We start from the raw sequence: 10,072 nt of genomic DNA, 5'->3' as shown, positions 1-10,072 counted from the left end.
ACCTGAGGAGATTTCTCTGCTTGAAAGACTCATGAATAGCAGATTATTATAATATTATTATTATCTTGCTGCTGCTTCTCCAATAAGGTAGGTAACGTTAATTAAATATGAAGGAAATGTGGATGATGTGTCGAGATTATTGACAGGGAAGTACTTTTCCCTTACAATAAGAAGTACATATATTTAGGGCGTTGTATAAGTAGCCTATGTGGACGCATCTTTGTTAATCCCCAAACAGGAAGTTTGCACCCCATCATAGTAACGTGCGCAAAATAATAAAGTAGATACAATATGAAAATTAACCACACTTAGGGCATTTTTTTCCACGTGAGAGAGGATTAAAGCAATAAAGTGTGTTGCTTTATTTAACCATCACAATTTTGTCGAAATGCTGCAGCTGTGAATGGTGATTAGCATCATGGGGAGACTCGTTTCCTCCAGCGCGACACGGCGGGAAACATCAGATGCTCAAACCGGCTGATGGAAGAGTTTCGCGGACACCACACGACACTGTTGCCCCCCAGTGTTTATCCCACTGCTCCTCAACTGGAACAAATATACTCCTCTAAGGTGGGTACACCGTAAAATCTTCATAATTTATGGATTATTTTTGGATTATAGTTTTAACATTTAGTCATTTAGCATGTGCTTTTATCCATAGACTTAAGTTACAACTGAGGACATAAGCAGCACTTCAAGGGAAAAGTTAATTATTTTAGAATACCTCTTAGCATAAGCCAAGTTAGGTGCATTAGTCTAATGTTAGTTAATGTTAACTGACAATAAAAAAATCTTTGTTTATGTTAAAACAACATTTATTAATACATTATTAAACACAACAATAATGTAATCTACTAATGTTTTAGTAGATACATTATATGACAGGCTTTGTTGAACAAATAAGTGGATCTAATTGGATTTGCATTGTAAACATTAAATACAAGTTAATAAGGTATTGTTTTTTTTATTTAATATATTAAGTTTTTAGTTACAATGCTCCCAAAATCATTCCACATAAATCCACAGACTTTTTACAAAATTATCTGCAGAAATATCAAAAACTGTCCGCAGATTCTGTCTGGCCCTAATCATATGTTTCACACTACTTTCAAAAATACCATAGTAATAGGATAATTTTTATTCATTTACAGTTGAGGTCAGAATTATTGGCCTTCTGGTTATTTTTTCCCCCAATTTCTATTTAACGGAGAGAAGATTTTTTTTCAACACATTTCTGAACATAATAGTTTTAATAACTCATTTCTAACAATTGATTTCTTTTATCTTTGCCGCCATGATGACAGTAAATAATATTTGACTAGGAATTTTTTAAGACACTTCTATACAGCTTAAAGTGACATTTAAAGGCTTAAATAGGTTAACTAGGCAGTTTAGGGTAATTAGGCAAGTTATTGTATAACGATGGTTTGTTCTGTAGACCATCGAAAAATATATAGCTTAAAGGGGTTAATAGCTTGGACCTTAAAATGGTTCCTAAAAATTAAAAACTGCTTTTATTCTAGGTGAAATAAAACATATAAGACTTTCTCCAGAAGAAAAAATATTATCAGACATACTGTGAAAATTTCCTTCCTCTGTTAAACATCATTTGGGAAATATTTTTAAAAAAGAATTTAAAAAAATCAAAGAGGGCTAATAATTCTGACTTAACGCTACCTTTATTTATTCATGTATTTATTTAAATATCTATAATAGTTATAATTATATTAAGTTTAAATATTATTTTATGTACTCTGATAGTATTAAACAAAGTGTTGCTTAATTATATATATATATATATATATATATATATATATATATATATATATATATATATATATATATATATATATATATATTTTTTTTTTTTTTTTTTTTTTTTATAGAGTAGTTGATGCCTTTTTTTATGGTAATAATTTAATGCCGTGGTATAATTAATTAATAGCGCAGTATTCTGATTCATACATGGAACTGAAATTTATGTAAAATCATACATTACACAATGCTCCCAAGAACAACATGGTAATAGCAAATGTTTGATTCCTTTGCCATTATATTTATTCATTCATTCATTCATTTTATTATCTAAAATAGTTATAATGAAAATAAATATTAGTTTATGATGTGCCCTGATAGTATTAAACCAAGTAATACTTTATTTGATTTATTTTATTTAAATGTTTTTAGAGTAGTTGATGACATTTTAATGGTAATAATTTGATACCATGGTATAATGGTATCATTGATAGTGTGTTATTTTGCACTGAAATGTATGATCATATGTTACACAATACTCCAAAGAATACCATGGTGATATCATATTTATATTATTGCTTAATTTACCATGCAAAAATTTTTTAAACTTCCTTTTTTCATGTTTTATTTGTTGTCACTGAATATAATGCCATTGTCATCCCGAATATATGCCATGTAGATTTCATGGTACATGAATACTGTAATTACCCAGTACAATGCTGCTGTACTGTTATAGTCTGATGACTGTCTGCTTTCTCTCTACAGACTGATGGGAAATTCAGACGTCAGGATTTCTTCTCCTCCAGTATCTCTCTATTAGGACATGTCAATGTAAGTCTGCAATAATGGGACAGATATCAGTTGAGTTCTTTTCATCTACATTCAGGGCATCCAGTGACCCGTGTGCCGTCTGTCACTGTGATATGCTGTCAAAACCGTCATATTGAGGATTATTCTGATGCAGACTTTAAAATTCAGAACGCCGCACTGCCATTTGTATGCAGAGAATAGAGTTTACATAACTCTCCTGATCATAAGTCGATATGATATTATGTAACCAGTTTCTGCGAGAAGAAAAATGTGGCTCAAGTCTGTTACAACCACTGAAATGGTGGTTTAATATTAGCAGTAATTTATCTATGCTTGCCAGTGTATGTTGCATCAAGCTGAGCCTCTTAAAGAGGCAATTATCTTTGTGATTTTATTTTTTATTTTTTGTCATTTTCAAGCAAAGACTCTACAAAGCTGCATCTATCTTTAATTACTAATACTACTTTTAGAAACGATTATATTGTGAAATGTTATTATAATTTTACATAGCAATACAATACATACAAACAAATATATAAATTTATGATAAGTCAGATTTTGAATCATTACTCCAGTCTTCACATCAATCATATTAGTGCAAAATTATTAGTATTATTATTAGTCATTATTCCAAATAAAAATGTTGTTAACTCATTAATTTAAGCATTATTTCATACAGCAACATATATATACAGTGGGTTCGGAAAGTATTCAGGCCCCGTTTACACTAATGCGTTTTAGTTTGCTACGGTTACGTCATCCGTCCACACTATGCCGGAGTATTCGAGCGCCGAAAACAGCGTTTTGGAAACGCTGGAGAGGCTGTTTTCATTCTAAAACGCTGCTGCTCCGTCTCAGTGTGGATGAGGGAAAACGGAGAAATCTGAAAACGGAGGCGGGGCTGCTGGGATTCGCTACCTGATTAGGGCTTTTGTGTCATTGCGTATGCTTCCCTTATTTGTCAAGCCCCTATCACATGACTATAACACATGGCTTTAACCTTACCGGAAGACATGCGACCAGCCTTCACTCTAAACAACAACATGGACACAGAAATGGGAGCGTTGTTTGCACTATTGTCTGTTTTAGGTGCCTTTGTGCAGTTTATCATTTGTTACGTTTAGTAACAACTCAACCTCATTGTCTGTCCACAAAAATACCTCTCTTGCTTTCTTTGCCATTGCGTTCATTGTTCAACCGGCGTTTGTTGACTAACAAAAACCACATGCTGAGCGAGACGCATGCTTTCTGTTCATACCAGAACACGCATGCCCGGAGTGCACGAATGCTCACGTGATATACGTTTTTGGTGGCGTAGTGTGGACGGAGATATGTTCAGAAACGCTAGTGTGGACGCGGATCGTTTTTGATCTAAAACGCCGTTTTAAAAACTAAAACGCACTAGTGTACACGGGGCTTAAATGTCACTTTTTGCTATATTGCAGCCATTTGCTAAAATCCTTTAAGTTCATTTTTATCCCTCATTACTGTACCCATAGCAGCCCATATTGACAGAAAAACCCAGAATTGTTGACATTTTTGCAGATTTATTAAAAAAGAAAAACTGAAATATCACATGCAACAAGTATTCAGACCTTTTGCTTAATCTTTAGTAGAGGCACCCTTTAATCTAATACAGCCATGAAGCTTTTTGGGAAGGTTTTTCACACCTATTTTTGGGTATCGCCTGCTATGCCATTTACCGATCCTTTCCAGTTCTGTCAGGTTGAATAGTAAGCGTTGATGGACAACCATTTTAGGTCTCTCTAGAGATGCTCAATTGGCTTTAAGTCAGGGCTCAGGTTGTGCCATTAAAGGGTCACGAAACACCAAAACACATTTTTTGAGCTGTTAACAGTCGTATACGTGTCACACACTGATAAAAACACTATTAGGACACATATATCTCACTAAAAAGTGAAAATTTGTTGCTTTTGCGTTATTTCGAGCAAATTCATACTTCCGGTCTGAAACTAATTTTTAAAGCTGCGTCACGGCCATGAGATCCTAGCGTGTATTCCAGCATGTAGACTGGACGTCTGTACCTGGAAGTACCTTATTACGTCTCTGAGAGTGCTGCATTCATTCACGAGTAAGACTTGGTTTAAACAAATCAGTGTGCTCTTTTGTGTATGCGGTGCAACCTCATTAATATGCATGATCGATTCGAAGACTGTTTTACCTGAAACAGTGTTCAGACGGCAGAGAGAGACACCACGTTGTGTTGCCAAAACAAGTGGAAGAAGAAAAAATGTTTGGAGATACGGGTCGTCAGTGCCTTTATAATTTGCTGCAATAAAGGTTTTGTTTTCATTTTCCCGCTATGAGAGCGCAGCTGGACTTACGTGTTTTGTGACAGGAATAACACACACGACTTCTAACACCACCTACCGAGTGCATCTAAGTTTCAGAGAATTGCAGAGGATTTTTTTTCTCTCATTCGCCATGTGGTAACAAACATTGCATTAAAAATATATGCTTCCAGCAGCTCCTTGAATCAAATATCTCGTTTGTCACGAGGGGCATGAATGAAATTCCTGAATGAAAGAGCCAAACTGCAGTTAAAGTCCACCATTTAATAATTTGTCAAATAATTTGTATACTGATGTCCATGTAAACACAGTCACTGTCTTTCTCCCCTGCGTCTGTGTTTGTTTTGCCTCTGTGAAAATCAGCACGTGCCCAAAACGACACTCCCATTTTTATGCAAATTTTTACGGACCTTCCCTCTTTTCCTCCTCCGACACTACCCCTAACAGAGCTGGACATGCCCATTTTCCTGACTTTTTCCAAAGTAGAGGTGTGAAAAATCCCCTGCAGAAACAAGGGGGGTTTCATGGCCCTTTAAAGAACAGTCATGGGGTTGTTGTGAAGCCACTCCTGTGTTATTTTAGCTGTGTGCTTAGGGTCATTGTCTGATGTCCTGACCAGACTGGAGAAGGTTTTTTTCCAGGATATCCCTGTACTTGGCCGCATTCATCCTTCCCTCAATTGCAACCAATTGTCCTGTCACTGCAGCTGAAAAACACCCCCAGAGCATGATGCTGCCACCATCATGCTTCACTGTTGGGACTGTATTGGACAGGTGATGAACAGTGTCTAGCTTTCTCCACACATACAGCTTAGAATTAAGGCCAAAAAATTCTACCTTCGTCTCATCAGACCAGAGAATCTTATTTCTCACCATCTTGAGAATCGTCCTTCAGGTGGGCTTTCATGTGTCTTGCAGTGAGGAGAGGCTTTTGTCAGGCCTCCACAGTCACCGGACCTGAACCTAATCGCGATTATTTGGGGTGAGCTGGACCGCAGAGTGTAGGCAAATGCTTTGCATCTCTTGGAACTGCTTTATGACTATTGGAAGACCATTTCAGGTAACTACCGCTTAAAGTTCATCAAGAGAATGCCAAGAGTGTGCAAAGTAGTAATCCAAGCTTTAAGAACCTAGAATATGACATACTTTCAGTTGTTTCACACTATAGTTGTGTCCAACCTTTTGGTCTGTACTATACATACATCAAACATACATACATACATACATACAATACATACATACAATACATACATACATACATACATACATACATACACATACATATATATATATATATATATATATATATATATATATATATATATATATATATATATATATATATATATATATATATATATATAACACTGTACCTGAAAGAAAAAACACCACAAACAACTACCAACAAAGAAAACAAATCACTTTCTACACTTTGCACTGATTATTTGACCCAAATTTATGTCTGTCCTACAGTAAGAAGTGTGATTCTGGATTTATGCTGACCTTTAACTTTCCAGCTTTATCTTTGTGGAAAACTCCGCACCACAGATTCTCTTCATCACTCAATACTTGGCCTAAAACAAACACTCCGGCCAGACAGAACCTTCAGGGCACATGCACTGTATTACTAAACCACATATAAAAATGAACAACGAAGCTCAGAAAAGATTCCCTGTGTTCAGGGTTCGCAACATCAGACCAGTCGCACAGAGAAAAGTTAACTTTACCAGCAGCTTAAATCCACAAAAGCACAAAACTGTTCATATTTACAGTGTCTCAGCAGGGCGATGAATGGACGGCTGTGATGTGGAAAGAAAGAGTGGATTCAGCAGAGAGGAAGACCTCCGTCACGGAGAAACGGCACTCTGTACAGTAAGCACACAGATCTGCTTTCTCTTCCAGCTTTGGGACGTCGCCAAAGCGGCTGCCGTTCAGGAAAAACGGAGGGAATGTTGAATGGAGGACTTGTTTCAGAAGTTGAAATCGAACTCTTTTAAATCTAGTATGCCAGAATATGCAGTTTCAGATGCATGGAGGCTAAAGTCTGAAGATTAAATATTTAAAAAACAATTATTTATCTAATACAGATTGAAGAGGAAAGTAAATGGGAATTTGATCATTATTAATTTAAAACAGAACATTTGCATGTTCTGGAGGAAAACATGGAAAAGCTCACCAATGCTGAATTAATTTGGTTACTGTTAGGGCTACACGATATTAGAAAAATCTTTCATTTCAGTATGTTGATTTCTGCGATATACTTTGCCAAACTTGGCGTTTTTTTGTCATCTCACTTTATTTTAAGTTTCAATTCTCGCTCTTAGCAAACCATTTTGACTTTTGCTTCCGTAAATTGCTCCTTATTAATAGTTATTAAGGTAGTTTAGGTATTGGGTAGGATTAGGGATGTAGAACAAGATAAAACAGGAAGTTTAAAATACTAATCATAGATATATACACTAGATATCGCATACAGGCCCTGAGCATGCGTCAATAGCACCGCCACATTTGTACAGTGCTTCCAAGACAAACATCGTTCAACCGCACTAGTCAAGACTAAAGACAATGTGAAGATGCTGGACTCTAGCGATGTGTACGGGTGTATTAACGAGCAAAAAAAGCAACAAAGGCAGAACATTTCATAGGTAAGATTTAGTTATTTACATTTTTGTATATTATAAACTTTTGTGCTAAATAAGTAAAGTTATTGACGATAATACAGTCACTTGCTGCACTGATCATAAGGCAAAATAGCACAAACTCGCACTAAATTTTAGGCTTATGCTAATTTTGTTGAATAAAATAAGCAAACTATGAAAAAGAAATATGACAACTAGATGCTGCGGTTAGAAACTTGTATTATTGTCGGCTAAGTGAACGAGTCTTTCATAACGGAGATTCAGGACACGGGTTAGATCAAATTTAACAGGGAGGGTGGATAATACATTTCCATGCACACAAACACACACTCTTTGTCGGCAATGCCTGTGCGATCACTTATCCATGGATGTAGAAAAGTGATGTAAAATTATAATTTTCGTAATTTAATAAAATATTGCATACTGACCTCTGGGAAAACTCCCGATCATAGATATATGTGTATATGTGTGTATATCTCTTGCTCTGGATGGCCAGTCCTCCACTGCACGTTGGTCTCACTTTCATTTCAAAGGAGCGCTACCCTGTACTAAAATGGCAGCTCTATTGACGCATTCCTTTCAATAGACAACAACAGCGTAAGCAACATCTTATATAAATATCTGTGAATACTAATAAGCAGCCAATAGCTCAACAACATGCATGCCAATAAACATCTAGTGTATAGTGAGAAGAAATGGTTCCTAAAATGTGACCAATTTTGTTTGATTGGGAGGATTCTGTAGGCAAGTGAATCATGCATAGCATGTAAGAACACACTACAAGCATAGATAAATGCAACAAAGCAAAGATAAAAGTGAAATTAACAGTTCATGCATTTTTGCATGCATGTATTTTGTATTTATATGTGTAAAAATGACACTACAATTTCAAGTTAATTCATTATTGCATATCTATTAGATGTGACTAATGCAGATGGACACATTGCGATATCGATGCTCAAACATTATATTGTGCAGCCATAGTTACTGAATAAAAATGCTGTAAAGCAGCATTAAGAAATCTATTTTCATTTCCTTTCATTTATTCCAGTTTTGCAAATCTGCATTTTCAGAATTATTACTCTAGCCTCACATCAGTTTATACACATCAGTACAATGTTATATATGTACTATCATACATTAACATTAATGTGAAACTGCTTTGCCACAATCTACATTTTAAAGTGCTATACAAATAAAGCTGAATTGAATATATATATATATATATATATATATATATATATATATATATATATATATATATATATATATATATATACATACATACATACATACATACATATATATATATATATATATATATATATATATATATATATATATATATATATATATACATACATATACACACACACACACACACAGTTGAAGTCAGAATTATTAGCCCTCTTTTGATTTTTTTTTTTCTTTTTAAATATTTCCCAAATAATTGTTAACAGATCAAGGACATTTTCACAGTATGTCTGATAATATTTTTTTCTTCTGGAGAAAGTCTTATTTGTTTTATTTCGGCTAGAATAAAAGCAGTTTTTAATAAAAAAAAAAAACATTTTGGGACGAAATTATTAGCCACTTTAAGCTATTTTTTTCCAATAATCTACAGAACAAACCATCATTATACAACAACTTGCCTAATTACCTAACCTGCCTAGTTAACCTAATTAACCTAGTTAAGCCTTTAAATGTCACTTTAAGCTGAATAGAAGTGTCTTGAAAAATATAAAGTAAAATAATATTTACTGTCATCATGGCAAAGAGAAAATGAATCAGTTTTTAGAAATTTTTAAAAACTATTATGCTTAGAAATGTGCTGAAACAATCTTCCCTTCATTAAACAGAAACTGGGGGAAAAAATAAACAGGGGTGCTAATAGTTCAGGGGGGCTAATAATTCTGACTTCGACTGTATATATATATATATATATATATATATATATATATATATATATATATATATATATATATATATATATATATATATATATATATATATATATATATATATATATATGTATATATATATATATATATATATATATATGTGTATATATATATATATATATATATATATATATATGTGTATATATATATATATATATATATATATATATATATATATATATATATATATATATGTATATATATATATATATATATATATATATATATATATATATGTGTATGTAACTGAGGCCAGCTAGTGAGTTCTGTACAGGTAAACCTCACTCCTCTGACCTCTAAAGGTGCTCTAGCGACAGATGCTAGAGGCCATGGTCTTTAGCCTCCTTGTTAGAGCAACCAACTCCCACGCGGAAGGTCGCCGGTTCGATCCTAGCTCGGAGCGGGTTGGGTGGTGTAGGACCGGCGGGGTTACATATATATATATAAATAATGATTATATATACAAACATGGTATATATATATATATATATAATAACATAATAGAAAAAACAGCAATGTTGTGAAATATTAAGTATAGTAGTTTTCTATTTTAATATTTGTAAAATGTTTTTTCTAATCCACAGCTTTTCATTTGA

At 33.9% G+C, this 10,072-nt stretch overlaps 1 protein-coding gene across 1 annotated transcript in view; it reads left to right on the top strand.

The window, feature by feature from the left end:
- Positions 1 to 232: 232 nt before the first annotated feature.
- Positions 233 to 10,072, top strand: part of cthrc1b (collagen triple helix repeat containing 1b) — a 43,820-nt gene continuing 33,980 nt past the window's right edge. Inside the window, exons 1-2 of the mRNA XM_087288254.1 lie at positions 233 to 570; positions 2,521 to 2,586. The gene's annotated coding sequence lies outside the window, so the exon portion shown is untranslated. The remainder of the gene's footprint in view (positions 571 to 2,520; positions 2,587 to 10,072) is intronic.

Source organism: Danio rerio, chromosome 16, assembly GCF_052040795.2.
Source record: "Danio rerio strain M-AB ecotype USA chromosome 16, GRCz13ab, whole genome shotgun sequence".
Classification (NCBI taxonomy): Eukaryota; Metazoa; Chordata; class Actinopteri; order Cypriniformes; family Danionidae; genus Danio; species Danio rerio.
Note: the sequence above shows the minus strand (reverse complement) of the source record. Positions and strands in the feature narration are given on the sequence as shown.